Raw genomic sequence first — 26,895 nt, 5'->3', positions numbered from 1 at the left:
GGACTAGATGAATCAATGAACAACCATTAACTGAGCACCTAAGAAATGCCAGGCACTGTAGTATGTGAACAAAACAAACCTGGTGCCTACCTTCATGGAGCTTATAGTTCACCTGGAGAGACTAAACAAATAATTAAATCACTATGATAATACAAACATCAAGTAGGTCTTTGGAATGTGCCACATCCAAAGGAAAGACAGCTAATCTAGGGAGGCCAATTAGCATATTTATTAATCAGAGACCAGTTTATCCTCAATCAGCAACCAAAATTATCTGTATTTGAACTGAAAACTCTGGCCCTTGAAGGAGTCACTAGAATCTATCAATAACCTGCCATCAGTTGAGCTCCATTTTTATTTCCATTCACTTTGCAGGAGTTCAGTCCCTATTTACACCACACACTTTTATTTAAGGCATAGGAACTCACTTCAGCTAACAAATTACTGTCCATTACAATGAAGAAATAGAACCCTGATTAGCTCTTTCCAGCTTCAGGCCATTCATTTTTGTTTCTTTCTGGTCAACACAGAGAGCTAAGAAAAGGTTGGTACATAACTCTGCTCTTAAGGACTAATTCTGCAGCACTGGGCAAGTTATTTGATTCCCCTCAGCCTGAGTGTATTCACCTGTAAATGGGAATAATAATCCCTCTCTTATAGGGTGGTGGTAGGAGTTAGAAGATATAGAAAACCTCTAGTACAGTGACTGGCATTTAGTGAGGGCTCAGTAAATGGCAACTATAATAAACGTGAATCAGGAATCTCCTCTTTTCTTGAACCTAAATCCTTCCCATTGCCTTTTTGAGGCTGTGCTCTGTTCAATTTACCAATCTGCATCAGGGAATCTTGTCAACGGCATGCCCAGTGCTTTTCTTTTCAATAGGCATAGCACCTCAAATTCTTTAACCTTCACAGATCTGTTCTTTGTCCCCTGTAGGTTGTAAAGTGGCTCTGTCCCAGGAAACATCCCAAGGGAGCACACAGAAAGGAGGCAGAGTGAATCTGCAAGTTACCTGTGAATCAAGAATTTCCCATCCAGGGGCTGGCCCTGTGGCTGAGTGGTTAAGTTTGTGTGCTCCACTTCACGGCCCCGGGTTTTGCTAGTTCGGAACCTGGGCGAGGACATGGCACTGCTAATGAGGCCATGCAGAGGCTGTATCCCACATGCCACAACTAGAAGGACCTACAACTAGAATATACAACTATGTACTGGGGGGCTTTGGGGAGAAGAAGGGAAAAAAAAAAAGACTGGCAACAGATGTTAGCTCAGGTATCAATCTTTAAAAAAAAAAAAAAAAATTCCCCCCCAGTGAACCACAGTGAATTCAGGGACATGAACTGCTCACTGTCAGCTGAACAGTGAAAGGGAATCCTTCACATAAACTCACGGGCTGACAAGATTCTCCTTAAAAGGTCTAATTATTTCCAGACATGTACACCATGGGACCCTCCCCAAGTCCCACAGCTTTTGCATTAGAAAAGTCTCCCTACTCTATCCTCTCTTCTTATTCCTACAATCAGTGCTCTAATGCGAGGCCCTCTTTCAGCACTTCTTTCAAGGGCTATTAGTTCAATCTTTGGGCAAAGATTCCTATGGGCCAGTAATTGAGACTATTGCTGGGAATACCGTGGTGACAAAAACATATATTATCCCTGCCCTCATGGAGCTTACAATCTAGTGGAGGAAGGCAGATAATCAAACAAATAAAAATATAATTACAAAGTGTGATAAATGCTGTGAAAAAAAAGTACAGGGTATTAAGAGGACCTGACCAAGGACCTGATTGAGAGGTCAGGGAAGGCTTCTCTCGTAAAATGATGCTTACATTGAGCCTTGAAAGGTGAGCTGAAAGAAAGTTAGACAGGTGAAGAGTGGGGAACAACATCTCAGGGACTGGAAATGATATGCACGAAAGGCCCTGAGGCAGGAAGGAGGCTGGGATCTTAGCAAAAACTCAAAGAAAGTCATTGTGGCTGACAGAGTCCGTCAGATTTGACACCGGGGAGTGCATTGGTGATCTTGACATAAACAGTTTCAGGGGAAGGGTAGGAAAGGAAGTCAGACAGCAGAGAATGCCAGAGTGAATGGAAAATTGAGTAGACAGTATGGGTGGTTTTTAAAGAGAGTAGAGAAATGTGACAATACCCAGAGGGTGATGTGGTGTCAGGGGATTTATTTTTAAATTAATATGTATTTTATCAAATTAATATACGCACATGGTTACAAAGTTAAACAGTACTATAAAGTTTATAACGAAAAGTAGCAATCCCCAGCTCAACTCCTTTCCACCTGTGTTCTCCAGAGACTTCTACATTCAAATCTTTTAGCTGTCTCATGTGGCATTTATGTCCCTGTTTATAAATAAGATGCTTATTTAATTATTTCTTGATTTTACACATTCTCTTTTGACTTCATAGAAGACAAAAACCTAGCATTTTTACACTCACCTTCCTCACAATTTCTGATTAATATCCAGTGTTTACTATGATTTGGTAGTCTATGAATCCTTATTATTACTATATAATTTATAATTTAACTTTCAATACTTGACTCTCTTTTGGTTTAGTTTTCTATATATTTGTTCCTAATTCTTCCCAAATTCTCTAGCAAAACCACAAAAACCCCTCTCAGTATAATTTTCCAAATGGCAATAGTTTTTTTTTTTCTTGGAAGATATTCCTTCTGGAACTTTCTGTTCTCCTGATACATTCTGAACTGACTCCTTTCTGGGCTTACACCACCACTATCACGCTGGACTTCTCTTTATCATCTTCCTAGGAATTTCCTTTATCTCTCTTCTATGTTAGTTTCCCTGTCTTCCAGATCCCATGATTTCTTCTTTCTTGTTTACTCTCTCACTTTGCTGGAGCATATCCTGTGGTAGCTTCCTAAGAAAGGATATCAGTAGGAACATTTTTGAAATGAATGTCTGAAAGTACACTGTTTAAACTTTCACAGTTATTAATTTTGCTGTGCATAAAATCCTAGGATGGAAATCAATTCCTTTCAGAAATTTGAAACCACTGCTCCATTGCTTACTAATTGGATTCCATAAGTGTTAAGTCCAATGCCATTCTGATTTCTGGTATTTGTATATAAACTTTTTTTTTCAAGAAGAGTTTTGAAATTTCTCTATATCCCCAGCGTTCCAAATTTTCACGATGGGGTACCCTGGGGTAGTCTATTTCTCTCTGTTGTGCTGGGCACTCAGTAGGTCCTTTCAATTTGGAAACTCACGTTCTTCAGTTCTTGGAAATGTACTTGTATTCTTTCTCTCTTTTCTTTTTTTATAACTTCCTCCCCACTGATGCTGAAGGTTTAGAAAAGAGAGGGATTAAATGATGAAGCAACTTCCCTGAGCAGCTGTAGTGGCTCCAGAATTTCTACACAGGTTCAAATTAGGATCAGCAAACAGATCAAAAGGGGTGGACGGGAGTAGGGTGACATCAAGGAATTGTCTTGAAGTTCCATTTGTATAGCAATCACAGTATTTTTACTCAGAATATAGGTTTATTTGGTGTCGCTTACAAAGTGTATCGTTTAGGTATGATACTCTCTGCTGTATGGACATAAGAAGCAATCTCAAAACAGCTTAAACAATAGAGGGTATGCAATTCAGCGCACCAGGGAGGGATCAGCGTTTGTTAGGAGGTGGGACACTTCCTCCATTGCACTAGTGAGGAGAGGATGACTGCAGACACATTTGCAGATTGGCGGAAGGAAGTGAGAGAGTTCACGTTTGATGGTTTCCTTTTACTTTTCTAAGTATATGAGTCAAGGTCATCAACAAGCATACAGAAGGAAATAGGGAGGGTCTGAGGCTGAAGTGAGCAGTGAAGGTATAAAATACTTGTTCTAAAAAGTAGAGGAACAATCTTGTTAGAGAAATATAGTAAGATTGCTGGCCAACATAAGTTTGGTGATGATGAATTTAGAGTGACACTAAATCTGCTGGGCTGTACGATTTTCTCCAGCTGTTTGAGTACAGACAAAGAGAAGGTAAGGGGTTATGTTCATTCAGGGTTAGGTTCATTACTAGGTAAGTATATACATATACATATATATATATATATATATATATTTTTTTTTTTTTAGAAAGTTAACCTTTCTTTAAAAGTTTTTTCCTTCTTCTCCCCAAAGCCCCCCAGTACATAGTTATTTTAGTTGTGGGTCCTTCTAGTTGTGGCACGTGGGACGCTGCCTCAGCATGGCTTGATGAGTGGTGCTAGGTCCGCAGCCAGGATCTGAACTGACGAAACCCTGGGCCACCGAGCAGACCGTGTGAACTTAACCACTCAGCCACAGGGCAGGCCCCCTAGATAAGTATACTTTTTAAAGAACAATTGTAGTATCAGTGAAGTTAAAGACTACCAGTGAGAGTATTTCAACAAGTGAATAGAATATGCTGAGCCATAAACCACAAAGTCTAAATGGCCACATGGATAAATGCTTATGAAATAACGTTAACGGAAAGCAGAATACAAAATAACTTTAATGCTACAATTATATTTCTGTAAAATTTATATATTCATGTTAACAGAAAGTATAGGCAGATGGGAGACAGGTAATTTATTTTGTTATTATTGTTTTATTTTTAAATTGTTTTTATATATTTATCTTAATTTTTATAACTCTTGTTTATGATCTTGTTCAGCTGAGTTCATAGATCTTCTTTTTGCAAGGCCTTTATCTAGTCTACCAGGCATAAGTGACTATTCCGTTTTCTTTCAAAGTTGTTTTTTACGGCTAAAACTAAACTCCTCCTAGGGCCAGGCTAGAATTTCCGTGATTGTTACTAAGTTCATGAATCTCTGGTGAAAGCAAAAAACCCCAGGAATGTGGCAGATTTGCGGTGTCAGTTCAGCTACCATAATTCATTCATTTATTCTACAAATATTTATTGAGCTTATACCATTTGTCAGGCATTGTGCTGGCACCATGAATATACAGCAGGAAATAGAGCCTATCACAAGTTGAGGAAAACCTTTGGCCCAAGACTGACATTCACAAATGGCTTCAAATCTAGCCTTGTATCCTTATAGAAAATGAAGTTATAAATGTAGCCATTTTAAAAAAAAATAACTTTACTGATAGATAATTCACGTACCATAAAGTTCACCTTTTTAAAGTGTAAATTCAGTGGTTTTTAATGTAGTCACAGAATTGTATAATCATCACCACAATCTAATTTTAGAATATTTCCATCACCCCTAAAAGAAATCCTACACCCATTGATCTTGCATCCTACAATCTCGCTGAACTCATTTATTAGTTATAATAGTTTTTTGCTGGATACTGTAGCATTTTCCAAATATAAGATCACATAATCTGCAAATAGTTTTACTTCTTCCTTTCCAATCTGGATACTTTTTATTTCTTTTTCTTGCCTAATTGCTCTGGCTAAAACTTCCTGGAGAATGTCAAGTATAAGTGGTAAGAACAAACATTCTTCTCTTGTTCCTGATCTTAGAGAGAAAGCTTTCAGTTGTCTTTCACCATTAAGTATAATGCCAGCTGTGGGGTTTTTTTTAATAGACGCCCTTTACTAGGCTGAGGATATTCCTAGTCTGTTGAGAGTTTTTATCATGGACTTTTCAAATGTTTTCTCTGCATCCACTGAGGTGATCACATGATTTTCGTCCTAAATACAGTCATTTTTTGTACTAAAATAAATTTATTAATGTAAATCTTTAAAATATACCCAAATTATTATAACTCTGCTTTGGATTTCAATCACTTTTTAAATATGAAGAACTTAGAAAACGGAAGAGGCCAAGCTCTCTCTAGACCTCCGAGAGATCCTGGATTCAAAGACTGTTCCTGCCCTCATAGAGTTTACAGTTATGTAAACAGTGTTAGCTGTTATAATGGAGCCCTGGAGAAGGCTAATGGAAGCACAGTGGAAATCATTCCCAAGTTTGCAGGGGGCGATCAGGAAAGGTTTCAGAAAGGAGGTCACATGAGTAGATTCTTTTCTTTTCTTTTCTTTTCTTTTTTTTGAGGAAGAGTAGCCCTGAGCTAACACCTGCTGCCAACTCTCCTCTTTTTGCTGAGGAAGACTGGCCCTGAGCTAACATCCATGCCCATCTTCTTCGACTTTATATGTGGGATGCCTGCCACAGCATGGTTTGCCAAGCAGTGCCATGTCTGCACCCGGGATCCAAATCAGCGAACCCCGGGCTGCCTAAGCGGAATGTGCGCACTTAACCGCTGCACCACCGGGCTGGCCCCAATATGAATAGATTCTTAAAGGAGAAGTAGAAATATGCATGAAGGTCAGGGGAAGGATTTTAGTCAGAGAGAACCATATGTATAGAGTTCCTCATATTATACAGCCATGAGAAGGAGGGAAATCTTATCATTTGTGACAACATGGATGGACTTTGAGGGCATTATGCTAAGTGAAATAAGTCAGGAAGACAAATACTGTATGATATCACTTATATGTGGAATCTAAAAATGCCAGACTCATAGAAACAGAGTAGAACGGTGGTTGCCAGGGGCTGCGGGATGGTGGAGGAAATGGGGAGATTTTGGTCAAAGGGTACAAATTTCCACTTGTAAGATGAGTAAGTTCTGGGGACCTAATGTACAGCAGTGACTATAGTTAACAATACTGTATTATACACCTGAAAGTTGCTAAGAGAGATCTTAAATGTTCTCACCACAAAAGAGAAATGGTAATTATGTGAAGTGATACAGGTTTAACTCACCCTACTGTGGTAATCATTTTCCAATATATAAGTGCATCAAATCAAAACACTGTATACTTTAACTTACACAATACTATATGTCAATTATATCTCAATAAAGCTGGTGGGGGGCGGGGAGAGAGAGTTCCTCAGAGAGATCTGTGCCAGACAGTCCCAGACTCAGGATAGATTCTTAGAGTATTTACTGAAATGAGGAGTACTGAAATCACAAAAGAAAACTAAAGATCTGACCATATAAAAATTGTAAAATTCTATGTCAAAAATCATAAACAAAATTAAAAGGCAAACAAATATTTGGCACAAAAATAATAAAAGGCCAAAATCCTTAATATGTAAAAAATTTATGTGAATTGATTACTAAAAAAACCTAAGGTCTTTTAAAGAACACATAACATGAAATCTATCCTAACACATTTTTTTTTCTCTTCTTGTCCCCAAAGCCCCCCAGTGCATAGTTGTATATTCTAGTTGTAGGTCCTTCTGATTCTGCTATGTGGGATGCCACCTCAGCACGGCTTGATGAGTGCTGCCATGTCCGCACCCAGGATCCAAACCGGCAAAACCCTGGGCCACTGAAGCAGAGCATGAGAACTTAACCACTCATCCACAGGGCCAGCCGTGCTCTTAACACATTTTTAAGTGTACAATACAATATTGCTAACTATAAGGATAATGTACAGCAGATCTCTGGAACTTACTCATCTTGCCTTACTCAAACTTTGTATCTGTTGAACAGCATCTCCCTATATACTCCTCTCCCAAGTTCCAGGCAAGCACCATTCTACTTCCTACTTCTATGATCTTGACTATTTTAGATACCTCATATAAGTGGAATCACGCAGTGTTTGTCCTTCTGTGACTGGCTTATTTCACTTAAAACCAAGACCTTAATGGAAAAGTAGGCAAGATATGAGCAAACATTTCATAGAAGAGAGAATGGAATATAGGTAATAAACATACAAGATTTAAAACACTATTAAAATACTGTCTTTTGTTTATCAATTATCAGACAAAATAATAATAGTTAATTCTAGTGAAGGCAAGTAAAATAGGCATTTTTCACACTTTGCTAAAATGTGTATGTATAGTTTGGTACAACTTTCATATTGAGCTTGGAAAAAAATATGTATATATCAAGTCTTAAAAATTCAAATCCTGGGGCCGGCCCGGTGGTGCAGCAGTTAAGTGCACTCATTGCACTTCGGCAGCCCGGGGTTCCCCGGTTCGGATCCCAGGTGCGGACATGGCACCGTGTGGCAAGTCATGCTGTGGTAGGTGTCCCACATATAAAGTTGAGGAAGATGGGCATGGATGTTAGCTCAGGGCCAGTCTTCCTCAGGGAAAAAAAAAAAAAAAAGACGAGGCTTGGCAGATGTTAGCTCAGGGCTAATCTTCTTCAGGGGGAAAAAAATTTCAAATCCTGTAACTCCATCTATAGAATTCTATCCTAAGGAAATTATCAGAGATGTGGACAAAGATTTTTGCATAATGTTGTTAAACTGAACATTTTTTAGAAAAGTGAAAAGTTATTAAAAAAACCCCCAAATGTCCAACATTTGGGCTAAGTAAATCATGGCACATTCAAACAATGGATTTGTTATCCAGCTATTAAAAATTTGGCTTCCAAGAACTGTTCAATGATATGTTTTCATTTTATGCTTGTCTTTATCTTTCAGGTTTTCAACAGTGAGCATATATTTCATCTATAATTAGAGACAAAGACAAAATATTTTCTCGGAAAATATTTTTAAACAAAAATATTTTTTTAAGTTTCAAAAGGAACATGTCATAGTATCCTTCATTTCATCTTTCTCCATAAAGACAGTTAAGTTTAAACATTTTCTAGGTTAAAGTCTGGGCAGCTAGTAGCATTTCCTTATAACGATTCTCCAAAATCCCTTAATCTTGAGTGAGTGAGAAATTTATAATCCTAATCTCTAAAGGAAGAAAATCCAGTGTGGAAATGATATGCCCCAAATCACACACCAGTGGCACTATTTGGCCTTCAATTCTTCGGTCTTGGACATTGGTGCTTTCTTTTTTTTCTTTTCAAAAAAAAAAAAGCTTTTACAAATATGAGAACCACTGATTAAGAGGCTGAGATTTGAGTTTGGGTCTAAGAGTAGTTCTACTCAAAGTGTGGCCTTAGACCAGTAGAATCAGCCTCACCTGGGAATTTATTAACTGATAAATACTTGGGCCCAATGCCAGACTTACTGGATCGGAATTTCAGGGGCGACCCAGGTGGTTTTTATGTATCCTCCAGTTTAAGAAGCACATGTCTAGAGGAAATTAAGCAAAGAGGCCAATAGTACTCAATGGGAAGGAGGGGCAGAGTCTCCCAATGTTTAATGTGTATTTTTAAAAAGCATATACATTACTATAAAATATTCTAAAAACAAAGGTTTTTTTCATATTACAAACGAGAAAGTATAGCTAGAAAAAGCTGTCATGGCTCTGGGTTAAAAAAGGTTGACAAACTAGCATAAGTCTTACATTAAAGAGGGAAAAGGATCTATAATTTATTCCCAGTTAAATGCAGTTCATTAAATTGAGGCTAAGGGTTTCACATAGGAATTCGGGGACAGTATGTACACCGTAAACATTTTGGTTATACTTCTCTTGAACCTTGATTGGCAACTGGTGGATGGTCAACTGAAGATGATGGGATCTCAAACCCAACCATTTCTTTGAACCTCTTTCTACTCTGGAGTCATGACTCAGTAAGAGAAACATCTATATCTGTGGCTTTCAAACTGTGCTTTACAGAGCTCCTTCAGGGAACTATGAAATGGAGGTGAAGGGCATGGAGAGGAAAGGAGGAACAGGGAGATGCACAGGTTAGCCTCTACTTCCCCCAACTCCTTGCCTTCAACCAAAACAGCTCAGCTTTTATCTTTTTGTGTCCACTTTCCTGTGGAATATACTTGAACAAAGAGCTCTCCTCCAAAAAAAAGCCTGAAATTCTTTATTCTCTACTATTTTCACAACCCAATAAAAAGCAATAGCTGTCTTCTTTTTTCTCATGAGTTCAATGCTCCTTGTTAACCATCTATCACTACGACCTGGTTGTTAGAAAGGACTCACAAATGCATAATGGGGTAAGTGGTCCTGCTTCCAGGACTCCCTTCTCCAACCACTATCATTAGGGACGAATAAACTAATACAGTTGCAGGTTGCTGTGCCGGATATTAGGCAAAGCACATTACATAAACTAGCCTATAAACTGAAACAGACACTACACTAAGAACTATAGCTATATGTATAAAGCAAAGAGCATAATACCTAAAAGAAATAGAATAGCTCTTGCACAACCAAGTAAGAGGTGTCCTTCAAAGCAGTGACCTTGGAAGACTGAACTCATTCCAATAGTGCTCCTATTCAAAACATTTCCAGAACCCCTCTTTTGGAACAGCAAAAAACCCACCTAGCCAACTCACAAAACTGTGAGACACAATCAATCATTCTTCTAAGCCATTAAGTTTTGGGGTGCTTTGTTATATAGTAATATATAAGTGAAACAGAAATGTTTAAATCACTATGCTTTGGGGGATATTTAAAAGGAAATGATTAGTGTTACAGAAAAACTTTAGCTATCCAGAACCCTCATCAGAGAACAGATTGGTCTGGATAACAAAGCTTGGCTGTGTCCTTAAATAAACAGAATATAACTTCCTTCAAATAACAAGAAAAGAACATTGTGGAAGAGAAACAATTCCAAGATGAATGGGATGAGCAGTAGGTCTCCAATCCTCTCCTCTTGTGTTTTTGGGTTTTTTGTTTTTTTTTTTTTGCTGGGAAAGGTTTGCCCTGAGCTAACATCTGTTGCCAATCTTCCTCCTCTTTTTTTCCCCTCCCCAAAGCCCTAGTACATGGTTGTATATTCTAGTTGTAGCTCCTGCTAGTTCTTCTTTGTGAGCTGCCACCACAGCATGGCTACCGACAGATGAGTGGTGTGGTTCTGTGCCTGGGAAATGAACCCAGGCTGCTGAAGCAGTAAGCGCTGAACTTTACCAATGGGCCATCAAGGCTGGCTCTCCTCTTGAGTTTTTGCTTTTTTTCCTTGGAACCATCTGAACCTTCTCTATGCTGACTTTAGGAATACTCTGCTCTCCTTTTTCCTTCACCTGAGCTTGGACAAAAATAACTTAACATTTTCCCCTAAGTACAGTAAATATAAGGCTGTATTTTCTTTCTTAAAAGAACTGTACAAGAAAAGAAAGGAAGTACAAAAGTATAAAAACAGATAAACAAGTTAAATATAGATTGTAGGATCCTAAGATAAACTTAAGTACAGACTTTGGAGCCTAAGATAACTAAACCCAGCCAGAAATTGGCTGGCTGTGTTTTTCTCTTCACCGGTTATCAATCCATTTTCCTTGACGACAAGACCTCATACAAGAAGCCAAAAACACAGCAGACTTTTCAGAGCTCAGTCTCATTTTCCTGGAGAAGATAAAAGACTATCTCCTTAAACCAAGAATTCCAGAGAACAGAAATTTTCTTCTTTAACTATCAAAATTAATTTCCAGAAAACTTTAGGTATTTTGGTAAAACTCTTTTAAAACACTGTACTTTTACTTGTACACTTTTGTTTCATATACTCTATATAGGCTATATCTTAACTTTTTCTTGATGATTCACTGATAAAACTAATTAATATACTATGCTAAAATACAGTTTTGTTCTCAGTGTCTATTAAGAGCTTGCATACCAAATCATCAAAACCATAAAACTCTGTGTTAAGAGTAAATATGGTTTACTTTTGCCATTTCTATTCAACATAGTACTGGAAGTCCTAGCCAGAGCAATTAGACAAGAAAAAGAAATAAAAGGCATCTGCATCTCTGTCTGCAGATAACACGATCTTACACACAAAAAACCCTAAAGACTCCTCTCCAAACTGTTAGAAGTAATTAATGAATCCGGCAAAGTAGCAGGACACAAAATAAACACATAAAAATCAATGAACAATCTGAAAAGGAAAAAGAATGAAATACTTAGGAATAAACTTAACCAAAGAGGTAAAAGATGTGTACACTTTAAAGGACAAAACATTGCTGGAAGAAATTAAAGAAGACACAAATAAATGGAAAGATATCCTGCATTCATGTATTATAACACTTAATACTGTTAAGATGTCAGTATCTGCAATATGTGCCAACATGGATGGACATTATGCTAAGTGAAATAAGCTAATCATAGAAAGACAAATACTGCCTGATTCTACTTATATAAGGTATCTAAAATATAGTCAAATTCATGAATTGAAGAGTGTGATGTTGGTTGCCAAGGGCTGGGAGAGAGAGAAATAAGGACTTGTTGTTCAATGAGTATAAAGTTTCAGTTAAGAAAGACGAATAAACACTAAAGACCTGTTATATATGAATTGGAAGAATAAACATAGCTAAAATGTCCATATTACTTAAAGCAACCAACAGATTCAATGCAATCCGAATCAGAATCCCAATGACATTCTTCACAGAAATAGAACAAAGAATCCTAAAATTTATAGGGAAGAATAAAAGACCCCAAATAGCTAAAGCAATCTGGAGAAAAAACAACAGAGCTGGAGGCATCACAATCCCTGAATTCAAAATAGACCACAAAGCTACAGTAATCAAAACAGCATGGAACAGGCACAAAAACAGACACACAGATCAGTGGAACAGAAGTGATAATAAAACCACACATCTACGGACAGCTAACCTTCAACAAAGGAGCTAAGAGCATACAATGGAGAAAGGAAAGTCTCTTCAATAAACAGTGTTGGGAAAACTGGACAGCCACATGCAAAAGAATGAAAGTAGACCCATCTTACATCATACACAAAAATTAATACAAAATGGATTAAAGACTTGAATGTAAGACCTGAAACCATAAAATTCCTAGAAGAAAATATAAGCAGTACACTCTCTGACATCGGTATTAGCAGCATCTTTTCAAATACCATGTCTACTCAGGCATGGGAAACAAAACGAATGGGACTTCTCAGACTAAAGAACTCCTGCAAGGCAAAGGAAACCATGAACAAAATGAAAAGACAACCCACCAACTGGGAGAAAACATTTGCAAATCATATATACAACGAGGGGTTAATTTCCAAAATATATAAAGAACTCATACAACTCAACAACAAAAATGAACAACCCAATCAAAAAATGGGCAGAGGATATGAACAAACATTTTTCCAAAGAAGATATACAGATAGCCAACAGGGACATGAAAAGATGTTCAACATCAATACTTATTCGGGAAATACAAATCAAAACTACAATGAGATATCACCTTACACCTGTTAGAATGCTATAATTACTAAGACGAAAAATACCAAATGTTGGAGAGGATGTGGAGAAAAGGGAACCCTCAGACACTGCTGGTAGGAATGCAAACTGGTGCAGTTACTATGGAAAACAGTATGGAGATCTGTCAAAAAATTAAAAGTAGAAATACCATATGATCCAGTTATCCCACTACTGAGTATTTATCCAAAGAACATGAAATCAACAATTCAAAGAGACTTCTGCACCCCTATGTTCACTGCAGCATTATTCACAAGAACCAAGATGTGGAAGCAACCCAAGTGCCCATCGACTGATGAATGGATAGAGATGTGGTATATATATACAATGGAATACTACTTGGCCATAAAAAAGACAAAATTGTCCCATTTGCAACAACACGGATGGACCTTGAGGGTATTATGCTAAGCGAAATAAGTCAGACAGAGAAAGAAAAACACTGCATGATTTCACTCATATGTGGAAGATAAACAAACACATGGATAAAGAGAACAGATTAGTGGTTACCAGAGGGGAAAGGGGTTGGGAAATGGGCAAAAAGGGTAAAAGGGCACACATATATGGTGATGGATAAAAATTAGACTATTGGTGGTGATCACGATGCAGTCTACACAGAAACTGATAAATCATAGTGTACACCTGAAATTACACCATGTTGTAAACCATTATGACCTCAACAAAATAAGTGAAAAAAAGAAAAGATCTGCTGTACAACAATGTACCTACAGTCAACGACATACTGTACACTTAAAATTCATTAAGAGGGGAGATCTCATGTTAAGTGTTCTTTCCACAATAATAAAAGGATGTTAATACCACCCAAAGCCATCTACAGATTCAATGCAATCCCTGTCAAAATCCCAATGACATTTTTTGCAAGAACAGAAAAATCAATCCTAAAATTCACGTGGAATCTCAAGGGATCCTGAATAGCCAAAAAAATCTTGAAAAAGCATAAAAAAGTTGGAGGACTCATACATCCTGATTTCTAAACTTACCACAAAGCTATAGTAATCAAAAGAGTGTGGTACCGTCATAAAGACAGACATATAGACCAATGGAATAGAACAGAGAGCCCAGAAATAAACCCTGGCATATCTGGTCAAATGATTTTTGACAAGAATGCCAAGACTATTCAATGGGGAAAGGACAGTCATTCCAACAAACGGTCTTGGGAAAACTGGATGTCCACATGCAGAAGAATGAACTTAGGCCCTTATTTTACCCATCATCCAAAAATTAACTCAAAATAGATGAAAGACCTAAACATAAGACATAAAACTATAAAAAAAACTTAGAGGAAAACATAGGGGAAAAGGTTCATGATACTGAATTTGGCAATGATTTCTTGGATATGACACCAAAAGCACAGGCAACAAAAGAAAAAACAAGTAAGCTGGACCTCATCAAAATTAAAAACTTTTGTGCATCAAAAGACAATATCAACATAGTGAAAAGGCAACCCACGGAATGGGAGAATAGGTTTTCAAATCACATATCTGACAAGGGACTTTTGTATAGAATATATAAAGAACTCTTATGACTCAACAATAGAAAGACATAACCCAAATAAAAAGTGGGCAAAGGATTTCAAGAGACATTTCTCCAAAGAAGATATAAAAATGACCAATTAGGGCACGAAACATACTGAACATCAACAGTCATTAGAGAAATGCAAACCAAAACCACAATGAGATACCACTTCATACCCACTAGGATGACTATTCCTAAAAACACCAGAAAATAACAAGCGTCAACAATAAAGCAGAAAAACTGGAATGTTTTACATTGCTGGCAGGAATGTAAAACGGTGCAGCCACTGTGGAAAATGGAACGGCAGTTCCTAAAAAAATTAAACACAGAATTACCATATGACCCAGAAATTCCATCTCTGGGTATATACCCAAAGAGCTGAAAGTAAGAACTCAAGATATTTGTACACCCATGTTCATAGCAGCATTATTCACAACAGCCAAAAGGTGGAAGCCACCCAATGTTCATCAACGGATGAATAAACAGAATGTGGTATATACATACAGTCAGCCCTCCATATCCATGGGTTCTGCATCCTTGGATTCAATCAACTGTAGACCATGTACTATGTTTACCATCTGAGGTTGGCTGAATCCTGCAGATGTTAAACTCACAGATATGGAGGGTCAACTAAGAGACTTGAGCATCTGCATTTTTTAGTTATCTGCAAGGGATCTTGGAATCAATCCCGAGCGGATACCAAGGGACGACTATACAATGAATCAGTACTAAAAAATAAGGAAATTCGGATGTAAGCTACCACATGAATGAACCTTGAAGACATTATGTTAAGTGAAATCAACCAGTCACGAAGAGATAAACGTTGTATGATTCAACTTACATGAAGTATACAGAGTAGTCAAATTCATAGAGAAAGAAAGTAGAATGGCAGTTGCCAGGGGCTGTGGCAAGAGGGAATGAGAGTTATTGTTTAGCGGGTATGGAGTTTCAGTTCGAGAAGAGGAAAAAGTTCTGGAGATGGATGATGGTGATAGTTGGACAATCATATGAATGTACTTAACGCCAGTGAACTGCACACTTGAGAATGGTGAAAAGAGTAAATTTTATGTTACGTGTATTTTACCACAATTAAAAAAAGAGTAAATGTGATAGGAGAGGTTCTGCTATGAGTTATACTTTCTTGTTAGACTCCGCCCCCCAACTCTCCCATGCCCCACCCCCCACCCCATCTCTCCCAGAGAAATGTCGATATCTGACCAATCAAAATAATATGCTCATTTTGCATGACACATTCATTTGACAGGAACTACAATATCATATGCCAATGGCTGAGTGGGCGTTTTCTGGGTAACCTCACCACTGATCAATCAGACTATCGCTACAGAGCCTGTCCTTACCCTAACATGCATGAGTGAGCCATTGCAGTCAAGTGACTTTTAATAGGGTGCTCAGTCATTGTGTATGAGTAACAGAAAAGGGTGAGTTATTGTCCTAAATTTGCAGAGACAAAAATAGAACACATAAGCCTCCCCATGAACTAAGGTTGCCACATTTAGCAAATAAAAATACAGGACACTCTGTTGTTTATCTGGAATTCAAAATTAATTTGGCATCTTGCATTTTACCTGGCAACACTATGAAGTATTAGAAGTGACAAGAAAATAAATCAAATAATTCAGAGTGTTCTGGGGTTACTGAGTTCTTAAGAGGGAGCCTAGACAGGGAAAAGTAGAAAAGACCATTAAAAAGGTAGTAGTTACCAAAAATAAAAGTATTGGTCTCCAGATACCATGTCCATCCTTAATCCAGCTCAGGAGCCCCTCCCTGCTTTGGATTTCTATGATCCAAGATTTACTTTATAAAGACGGGTTAGAGAATAGGAGAAAGAGAAAGTGAAGAAGGATAAATCAAAGCCAGAAATGGGTGAGAACATACCCAGCCTCCAGGTGGGCAGGCCTGGCCTCAAAAAGGGACCTTAAACACTTAAAAATCAAAGGAAATCAGATTTTGACCTGGCTTAAAGCAGAAGAGAAGCAATCGTGCTAAGTGCCCTATGGCCATACAGCAAGAGGGGCACAGGGAAAAGAATACGAGGGACAGAGGTGACATCTCCCTCCCCTAAGCCATCCACTGCTTAACTTCCAAGGAGCCTTCTGGGAAACTCTAACCACTATTTTCACCTACTGCCACTACTCGCCAGCCAATTACTTTTCGCTTATAGACTCCTACGGCTTTCCAGCCCGTCTCACCGCTCAGCAATATCGTCTACTTCCCTGCGGAACACGGGCCAACACGGAGGCCTCGGAACTCTGTCTTACCTTCAGGAAACTGAACCTGTTCGAGTCACCCTCCTAGGAGTCAACGAACATGTCTCCGGCTCGCCGTTCCCTGCGATCCCACCTTTAAAAGGCCCGCGTTCTCGCCTGCGGCTGACGCTGTCCACGCAGCGGGGACGCCGCCCGACTCTGGCCCGCCGAACCCGGGGCGCGCGCTGCCTGCCGCCCACGGGGGTACTCCGCTCTCGGGCCGCACACGCGGCCCGTTGGGACGCCACCCTGCCATCTCGGGGGTGGGGTGAGGCCCTTCATTCCCCTCCTGAAGCACCGGCCGGCCGCCCCGCTGCGTCAGCCCCCCCCCCCCCCCCCCCCCGGCTGCGGCGGCCCCGGGGCGCGTCCCCAGGGAGCGCCGCGGGCCTCCCGGCGAGAAGAGCAGGGCGCCCCCAGGCCGCGCCACACCCCCGCCGCGGAGGCTGCTCGGCGCAGGGGAAGCTGGCGGCGGACGGGAGCCCAGCTGACCCTCCTCAAGAGGGAAAAGCATCGGAGCAGCCTCTGAGCGCTGGCCGACAGACGTTCCTGCGGCCCCGCCTGCACTTGTGTTCGTACACAGAACAGAAGCGGCAAACAGCCGCCCTAGACGCTGCGGTGTAAACGAAGCTGGACGCACGGACTAAGAGGGCGCACAGCCAGCTTGACGCTCCCAGACCGAGCGCCACAGGCCTCCCGCCGCGCGCCCTCGCCCGCTCCTCACGAACGGGGCCGCCGCCCGCCCGGCCCCTGCCCGACCCCGCCCGACCCCGCCGCGCGCGGGGAGCCAGACCCGCGGCCGCCGGCGCCCTTCGCGGCAGGGACGCGCCGCGGCAGGGGCCGCACGCCGCCAAGGAAAAACGGGCGGCCAGGGACCCGACGCCGCTCGCGGGGCAGCCGGGCCCCGGGCCGGGGCCGCGCTCCTGGGGCCGTCCCGGGAGACGGGGTCCAGCCACGACTCCCGCGCGCGGGCCGGCTGCGGAGTCTCCGCGAGGCGGTCTGAGGAGGCGGCTGGGGCGGATCCGGGGTGACGGCCCGAGGGCCGGCCGGCCCCGCGCGTTGGAGGGCTCCGGGCACGCGCCGCCGCGGGCAGAGGGCGAGCCGAGGCCCGTTCCTAAGGGCGCGTTTGGAACGCGAGGGCAACGGATCTCCCGGAGCCCGGCGGCCCCGGAGCAGGCTCCCTACCTCGTTCCCCGCCTCAGCGCGGTCCTCGGTTGGTGACGCCCGGCCTCCCTGCAGCTGTGGCGCGGTCGGGCCGCCCCTCAGGACGGCGGGCGGCGCGGGTGGCCGGGCCCGCGGCGCTCGCCCCCTCCGCACTCCCGCGGCCCCAGGCGCTCCAGCAAGAGGGCCGGCGAGGCCGCGCCGTGGCCCCGCCCCTCGGGGCGGTGCCGAGCGGGGCGCGCCGGGGCCGCGGGAGGCGGAGGGCTCTGGGCGCCGGCCGCCGGCTCCCCCACCGCAGGTGCGCTTGCGCACCCGCCCTCGCCGGCAGCAGTGGTTCTCGGCCGCGACGCCGCGCCAAGCCCTCTTGGGGAAAGTACAAAAACAAAACAACGGAATTAAAGCCTAACCTCAGCCGAGACCCGTTGCATCGGAATCCTCGCTGGAGTGGGGTGGAGTGGGGGGCGGGGGCGTCCAGGCTGTGATGTTTTAAAAAGCACCTCATGCAAGGCCAGCTGAGAAGCCCTGGTAAAACCTAGAACTGACAGACGCTCTCCTTTCGCCAAAACTTTCGTCAGGCTCCTCTGAATCCTCTGCTGGACTAGGGTCGACCTTGGGCTTCCCTCTCCGTCCTTGTAGATTCCAGTCTGAGCGAGAATTCTGCTAAGTCAGTGTAGTGAAAATCCCCCACCCTTGGGAGCTGACCACCCTCAATATCTTATCTGGGCTGCCTTCAGTAAGAATTCTGTTGAGTTGGTTTAACAAGAATCCCCCCAACCTCTTAGTAATTGCTATGGTCTGAATGTTTGTTTCCCTCCAAAATTCCTATGTTGAAATCCTAACCCCCAAAGACAATGGTATTAGTAGGGCCTCTGGGAAGTGATTAGGTCATGAGGGTGGCGCTCCAGTGATTATTAGTGCTCTTATAGAAGCAATCTCGCAGACCTCCCTAGCCCAGTCCTTCAGGTGAGGATACTGGAAGTCTGTGATGAGAGCTCTCATCGACCATGCTGGATCACCCTGATCTTGGACTTCCAGCCTCCAGAACTGTGAGAAATTTCTGTTGTTTATAAGCTACCCAGCCTGTGGCATTTTATTATAGCAGCCTGATCAAAGACTGTAATTTTCCATCCACTGATCCCTACTCTGCTCCTTGGCTATAAATCCCCACTTGTCCTTATTGGTGTCTTAGTTGACCTCAATCTCTCCCCAACTTCAAGATCCCATTGCAGTGGTCCCTATACCTACTGAAATGGTCCACCCTTAAATAAAGTATGCCATACTATCTTTAACAAGTGTCATGAATAATTTTTTCTTTAGCAGAATTTATGCACTTCCTGCTCCTAACAGCAGGCAGGGTGTGTGTAGGACACTGAGGATCCTGTTGTCTCCTTCTTCTAGCCAAGGGGGTATGGAGGCAGGCGGTCATTCAGCAAATAGTTATTAGAAGCCCACTATGTTCCATGCTCTGGGAAAGAGGTAGAGACTAAGACCCTGTGCTCTAGGCACTCACAGGCTGGTTGGGTCACAGTCAAGGAAGCAGATAAATGTCATACTGCATAATGCATCCTTAGGCTTCACAGAAGTGGTATGACTCATCCTGTAAGCAGTGGAGAGAGACTGAAGGTCTTTATGCAGAGGCAGGAATGGTAAATCAAATATGAATCTTAGAAATAAAATTCTAGTGGTGAAGTGGAGGGGGCCAGGACTGCCAGTGGGGCAACCAATGAAAGCTGCACGTTTGTACAGTTAAAAATGGTCCAGGGAGATGGCCAACAGGCACATGAAAAGATGTTCAACATCATTAACCATCAGGGAAGTGCAAATCAAAATTACAATGAGATATCACCTCACTCCCATCAGAATGGCTTTAATTAACACGACAGGAAACAACAAGTGTTGGAGAGGACAGTGGAGGGAAGGGAACCCTTGTACACTGTTGGTGGGAGTGCAAACTGGTGCAGTCACTAAGGAAAATAGTATGGAGAGTCCTCAGAAAATTAAGAATGGATCTACCATATGATCCAGCTATTCCACTGCTGGGTATTTAGCCAAAGAACATGAAAACACAAATGCATAAAGATACATGCACTGGGGCTGGCCACGTGGCCAAGTGGATAAGTTCACACACTCCGCTTCAGCGGCCCAGGGTTTCGCTGGTTTGGATCCTGGGCGGGGACATGGCACTGCTCATCCGGCCACGCTGAGCAGGTGTCCCATATGCCATAACTAGAAGGACTCACAATTAAAATATACAACTATGTACTGGGGAGGTTTGGGGAGAAAAAGCAGGAAAAAAAAAAAGATGATTGGCAACAGTTGTTAGCTCAGGTGCCAATCTTAAAAGAACCGAAACAAAACAAAAAAAAGATACATGCACCCCTATGTTCATAGCAGCATTATTCACAATAGCCAAGGCTTGGAAGCAACCTAGGTGCCCATCAACGGACAAATGGATCAAGAAGATGTGGTATATATACACAATGGAATACTATTCAGTCATAGGAAATGATGAAATCTGGCCATTTGTGACAACATCGATGGACCTTGAGTGTATTATGCTAAGTGAAGTAAGTCAGAGGGAGAAAGTCAAATACTGTGTGATCTCACTCATAAGTAGAAGATAAAAACAACGACAAACACCCACAACATGACTAACAATAATGTACAAGTGAAATCTCACAAGGTTGTAATCTATCATAACATTAATAAAACAAACAAACAACAAAAAAAAACAACGGCAAACACATAGAAACAGAGATTAGATTGCTGGTTACCAGAGAGGAAGGGGGGAGGGAGGAGGTTGAAAGGGGTGATTAGCCACATGTGCATGGTGATGGACGGTAATTAGTCTTTGGGTGGTGAACATGATGTAATCCACACAGAAATTGAAATATACAATGATGTACACCTGAAACTTATATAATGCTATAAACCAGTGTTACTGCAATAAAAAATAAAAATAAATAAAACTAGGGCAGCATATAACAAGATAAAAAAAAAAGGTCCAGGGTGGGGACTTAATCCAAACTAGATCAATTAAAATCCCTTCCCTGAGAATTTGGAATTGAGGGACAGAGAACTACACCCTTACTCATGGTTGGACTTACAATGGAAATTTGAGAGCTGTGAATGACCACCTTTTGCTTGCCAAATGGCCTGAATAGCAAAGAAAACCAATTCGCTGAGAAGGATCAATCTGTTGCTTAGAAAGGAGCCAAGTCTAGATATAAAGAGACTACTCCCCAGGTTCTTGGGACCTTCCAGCAGCTGGTTCCACTACTTACTGAGGCCCAGCTTGATTCTGCCCTTGGTTCATGACACATCATTCTATCCATTCATATTGTCTCTTTTTTGGCTTCAGTAAGTGTGGGTTACTTCCTGTTATTTGTGTTAAGGGATAATTTTCAAAAAGGTCATGAGTCTTATACAAATATAAAATAATACATATTAAACTCACTAATGAGGGAACCAGTAAGATACTAAAACCAGTTCAAATGAGGATTTGACTTTTACAAATGTATAGTGTCTACCAGACAAAATTAATTTGCACCACCGGGAACAGGAATCACTTGCATTGTTACAGGCAGAAACATTTTGTATTATTTAAACAGAATTTCACTTTAGAAATCTCACTCTAGTAGGACTGTGGATATTGAATTAGAGGAAGGTAAAGAGACCAGTTAAGAGACTCTGTGGTAATTATGATGAGAAATGAGAGGGACTGAATTAGGGCAGTGGCTGAGGGGTTAGATAAGAGGAGATAGACTCGAGAGATTTAAAATCTCTTTAAAATCTCAAGGGTGTAAAATCTATAGGACTTAATGATTAATTAAATGTGTTGTTGCGGGCAGCGGGGAGTCAAGTAGAGCGAATAGTCTAGGATGACTCCCAGGATCCTCCAAATGATGAGTCTTCTCCAAAACTCTTTGCACATATCTTAGATTTGGGACTAGAATTGCAGGGAAATGTTGGGGCTAGGACAATACTCCCTTGTTTCTCTGTTTCTGGCAGTGGTAAATACTGTAAGGTTAAGTTATTTCCCCCACAAGTTCTTAAAAAGCTGTAGGGTGAGCCAGGTGGTCCTGCGATCTCTCCCTGTTCCTGAGAGGCTGTAGATTAGGAACAAGTGTAAACCTGGCCTCTGTAAATTGGAACTGCCTCTGTGTTTTTGTTATTGGCAGCTGTTCAATCTAGCTTAAGTAAAAAGATCTCACTGAACCCAACTTGAGAAAGCCCTTCATGGGGTTCTCTCCTGGAATGAAACAGTAACTTGTCGATTTCTGTTGGGACATCTGCTTCATTCTTCTCTCTACAGACTAGATACCTTGGCTCACTTACCTTCATACTCATAGCAAATCATGGCCACTTTAAAATAGAGGCCCCACTTCCCGAAACTATGACATTTTAGCAACTGTCCTTATCACTGATTTAGCTCTCAGAGTTCTCATTCTAATTCCCAGAGAAAGAAGCTATATTGGGTTATATATCCAGTCTTGGCCAGTTGTGACTAGGGGTAGTAAAGTCAACTAGCACAAACATGACAACCTAGACCCACCCCTTCATGAGGAGCTGTGTGGGAAGAGTCAGTAATCTATGGATTTAGCACCCCAATTATCAAAGAGGAAGCCATTGAGTAAATCAGTGGGATCATTTGATAAACCAGTGCCTGCATCTTCTGTAGCCAATCCACAAAGTCCTTTGGATCTATCTTCAAAGTATATCCTCTATTCACCCACTTATTTATGCACTGCTTTCACCCTAGTCTAAGGCACCACCATGCCATGCCAAGACAACTGTACTTGCCTCCTAGTCTCCTTGATGTCACTTCTGCAGCCCTTTTGCCCATAGAGTAGCCTGAACAATCTTCAGAATGGCTTTAAGCCCTCCACTGCTTCCCATCATATCTGTCTAACCCGCTCCTCTTGGCTCACCATGTTTCGTCCACATTAGGCTTCTTTTTCTTACATACAAAGCTTGCTCCTATCTTAGGGACTTTACACTAGGTATTTACTCTGCCTGGAATGCCTCTGCATCAGATTTTGGCAGGGCTAGATCCTTCTAGTCATTTAGGTCTCATTTCACGTTACTTCCTCAGAAAGGCCTTTTCTGATGACCAAATATAAAGTAGCTACCATTTCCCCCTCACAGTCTCTCACTGTGAAGTACTATTGTAGTGTCTTCATAGCACTTACCTGAAGGAGCTTGCTTACTTCAGTACTGTCTCTCCTACTAGAATGTAAGCTCCATGAGAGTAGAAACCTTTTTGATTTTTGTCTTTCACTGTATCTCCAGTATCTAGAATAGTGCCCAGATTGTGGTAGAAGCTCAATAATTATTTGCGGTATGGATGGATGAATGTGATGAAAGGGAATATGTGTGTATATATAACTGGAACCTTGAAAGAATGGGATTTGTGGGGTAGGGATGACTATAAAACCATTTTATTTTGTCTTTCACTCTTTAAACCCATGCCATGAGACTACTTCATGAATTTTCTGGTCATTTTTTAGATAGCAACCAGTAGTTGTTACTTTAACTTTCACTTTAATAATTAAGATGTCCAGATTAATGAAATAATTTTTTAAACTTCAAACTTTACAATCAAGGCTTTTCCCATTTCTCAGCTTGGCCCTATTGCAGGTGGCCATGTTCAGTGGGAAAAGGGGATGGGGCTTAGTAGATGTCTATCTTTTCTCACTTATCTCTTCTCCATTCCCAGCTTGCTAACCCCCTTTCTCCAGGGTTTGAGCAGGGTAGAGGGAGAGGAGATGAGGAAGGTTCTTACTTGACTAACATTGTCACAAACTAGTTTTTGTGCTTGGCAGGTATCTAAAGCTGACTCTTTCTCAAGGAGCCCTTTTGTAGGTTTTTCGGAGATTCCCTCCCTGTTGGTGGAAATATTTCTCCTATATCTAGTTACTTTAATGTGGGTAAATTCAGCTCTGTTGGTTGGTCACTTACAACTCCTTTAGAAATCTCTAGGCATTTAAAAAATCAACTTTATTGAAATATAATTTACATACAATAAAATGCACAGATTTTAAGTGTACAGTTTGATGAGTTTTGACAAATGTATACACCCATGTAACCACCTCCAAAATCAAGATATAGAATATTTACTTCGTGCTCCTTCACAGGCAATCAGTTCCACCCTCAGGCAACCTTCTATCTAATTAGAAATCTCTAGGCATTTGACAGCATATCCCCTGCTTCCTTTTCCTGAGGTCTCCTCAACCTTTCAGATTGTCTCTCCGACAAGATAACGAAACCCTAACTAGATCTCCTGTATGGCTCATATCTGGTCTACGGGGAGCACCCATGCCTCCCTTGTCCTGAAAACCAGTGGGAGCACAGGCCCATCTCACCACAGCCACCTCTTCTTGTTCTGCCATAGAACAGATAGCCAATTGTTCTCTTGCTTTTTAGATTTTCCAGGTATGAGTTGAGTTCTTTGTGTCCCCCAAACACATTAGTCATATCAATTTCTCCAAGTAACTTCCTTAAAACCCTCTCAACATGAACTGAACTAGCGGTGGGACTCAAAGCCCATCAGCAATTCTGTCCAAAGATCCCTTTCCAATGTCTGAATTTCTGACCCTTTTCTCAAGGTAGGTGAGGTGATTAGGAGTTGCAAACTCGTTTTCCACAGCCCTTTTTGCAAGTCTTGCATGGTCGTCTCACTTTGGAATGTGGCATCTGCTGTCTTATATCCTCAGCAGAGACTGAGACTCAAATATCCCAAGATGCATATAAACCACCAGGAGGGGATGCTGATTGTTCAGGAGTTTGGGGGGATATTATTGGTCCAAATTGTATTTTTACAAATGCCTTAGATGGGAGACCATGAGTGACCATGTTTCATAAAAAGAGGCCCCTAAAGTACAACTGGAAACTAGATACCGAAGAATAAGATTCATTTTGAAAGGGCGGGGTAAGAGGTAGATTTAGGACAAATACAAGGTAGTAGATTTCATTCATTTAGTCATTCACTGAAAAACATTAATAAGTGCTAGCACCCTGCTGGGTGATAAGAATACAAAAATGAAACAAAGTTCTTGTCCTCAAGGAGATCATCATAGCCTAGCGGAGAGGACAAAGAAGTAAGCCACAATTAAAATAGGTGCATGAGTGATAATACATTCAAATCTTGGGAACTGAAAATAAGAGAAATGTACAAGGTAGTATAGCTCAAGGAAGAGGCACTCAACTCAGAGCAAGAGGTTGGATGTCAGTGAAGGCTCCCAGAGGAAGGGACAAAAGCTGAGAGTGAAGAGCAGATAGACATTACCTAAACAAAGAAGAGAAGTGTATTCTAAGAGAAGATAATAGAAAGGGCCAAGGCATGGAGGCTCCTGAAGATAATGGAACTTTTCAGGAATTGGAAATAGTTTGGTATGGCAGAAGTGAGGGTATATGCAGCAGAAAGCGGTGGTGAAGGTGGAGAGGTAGGCAGCACCAAGGAAGGGAAGCTATGATGAGTCACTAAAGGATTTTGAACTAGCAAATGACATGATCTGCTTTGTATTTTTGAAAGATCATTCTCTGTGGTGTGGATAATGGATTAGAAAGAAGCAGAATCAGGAGCAGGGAGACCAGAGGGGAGATGTTGCCATAATCCAAGCAAGAAATGATGAAAGCAATGGGCCTGGGGACGAATAGGAAGGGAAAGATTCAAGACGTTTCTAAGACAGAGTATATGGAACTTGGTAACAGAATGGATTAGATTAGAGGAATGGAAGGGAGAAGCCCAGAAAGACTTCCAGTCTTCTAGTTTGAGCTATTGGGCAGTGGTGCTATTCAGGGAAACAAGAAAAATAGGCAGAGAAGCAGATTTCAATATTCTTTCATTTCATTTGTCCATTCATTCAACAGACATTTATTAAAGGCCCATTATATGCTGTGAATAGACAAATAAATCAATGATTACAATGCCCTGTGCTAAGTGTCACTGATAGAGGTATGCACAGGGGAGCAACAGAACAAGTAGGACAGGTGTATAAGTCACACTGAGGAATTAGGAGAAGCTCTTGGAGGAGACAATGCCTAATCTGAGCTTTAAAGAAAAAAATTGAGGTGAAATTCACATAACAAAAAATTAACCATTTTAAAGTATATAAATGAGTGGCATTTAGTATGTTCACAATATTGTTCAACCATCACCTCTATCTAGTTCCCACTATTCTGAGTTTCAAAGAGTGACTAGGAGTTTGTTAGATGAAGAGGGGATGAGAAAGCATTTTAGCATATAAAAACAGAATGTTTGATGACATGAAGATCAGAAATAGCATGACTGGAGTGAATGCAGACAGGGGAATAGTGGAAGACAGGCTAGAGAGGGCCCAATAATGAAATGTTCAGATTTTAACTTGATGCAGAAGGAATAGGAAGCCCTTAAAGAAGGCAAGGCAGGGGACTGACAAGATCAAGTTTGCCTTTTAGAAAGATTACTCTGGAATTGGTATTGGTGATGATTTAAATAGGGGAAAACCAGGAAGATGAGTTGGGAGATTTACGCAGAAATGCAGGTGAGATGATCAAAGACTATACAGGGCAATGGTAGTAATAATGGAGGGAACTGAAAACAAGACATAATAAAGATGCAGGTTACATCATTACTTGATGACTTATTAGACATCAGACTAGAGGAAGAGTCATTCCCATCATTCTGCCTTGGGTGACCAGGATGATGGTGGTGGCATCCTGGGGTGAAATTTTGGGGAAAAATGATTAATACAGGTTGGTGGGTTGAGTGTGAGTTTCCTGAGATTCAACTAAGTGAAATGTCTTGGAGTCAGTTTAATAAATGGACCTGGATCTCAGAAGAGAGATCTAGGATAGAGAGAGAGTGGAGAATCTTCTTTCTTTTGGTAAATAAAGTCATGAGTTTGGATGAAGTCACTCAGGAAAAGTATACAGAGAAA

General features: G+C 41.4%; 1 protein-coding gene across 11 annotated transcripts in view; it reads right to left on the bottom strand.

The window, feature by feature from the left end:
* The window catches only part of RUSC2 (RUN and SH3 domain containing 2), a 60,306-nt gene extending 42,114 nt beyond the window's left edge, over positions 1-18,192 (bottom strand). For 4 of the 11 annotated variants that reach the window (XM_023629640.2, XM_070250655.1, XM_070250657.1 and 1 more), the window contains exon 1: positions 17,999-18,192. The gene's annotated coding sequence lies outside the window, so the exon portion shown is untranslated. Of the gene's footprint in view, positions 1-16,828; positions 17,160-17,998 lie in introns of those variants that run through there. The other 7 variants (XM_070250664.1, XM_023629642.2, XM_070250663.1 and 4 more) reach the window with 7 other exon arrangements.
* Positions 18,193-26,895: the final 8,703 nt, after the last annotated feature.

Source organism: Equus caballus, chromosome 25 (genome assembly GCF_041296265.1).
Source record: "Equus caballus isolate H_3958 breed thoroughbred chromosome 25, TB-T2T, whole genome shotgun sequence".
Lineage (NCBI taxonomy): Eukaryota > Metazoa > Chordata > Mammalia > Perissodactyla > Equidae > Equus > Equus caballus.
This window is presented reverse-complemented; position numbering and strand designations above follow the sequence as displayed.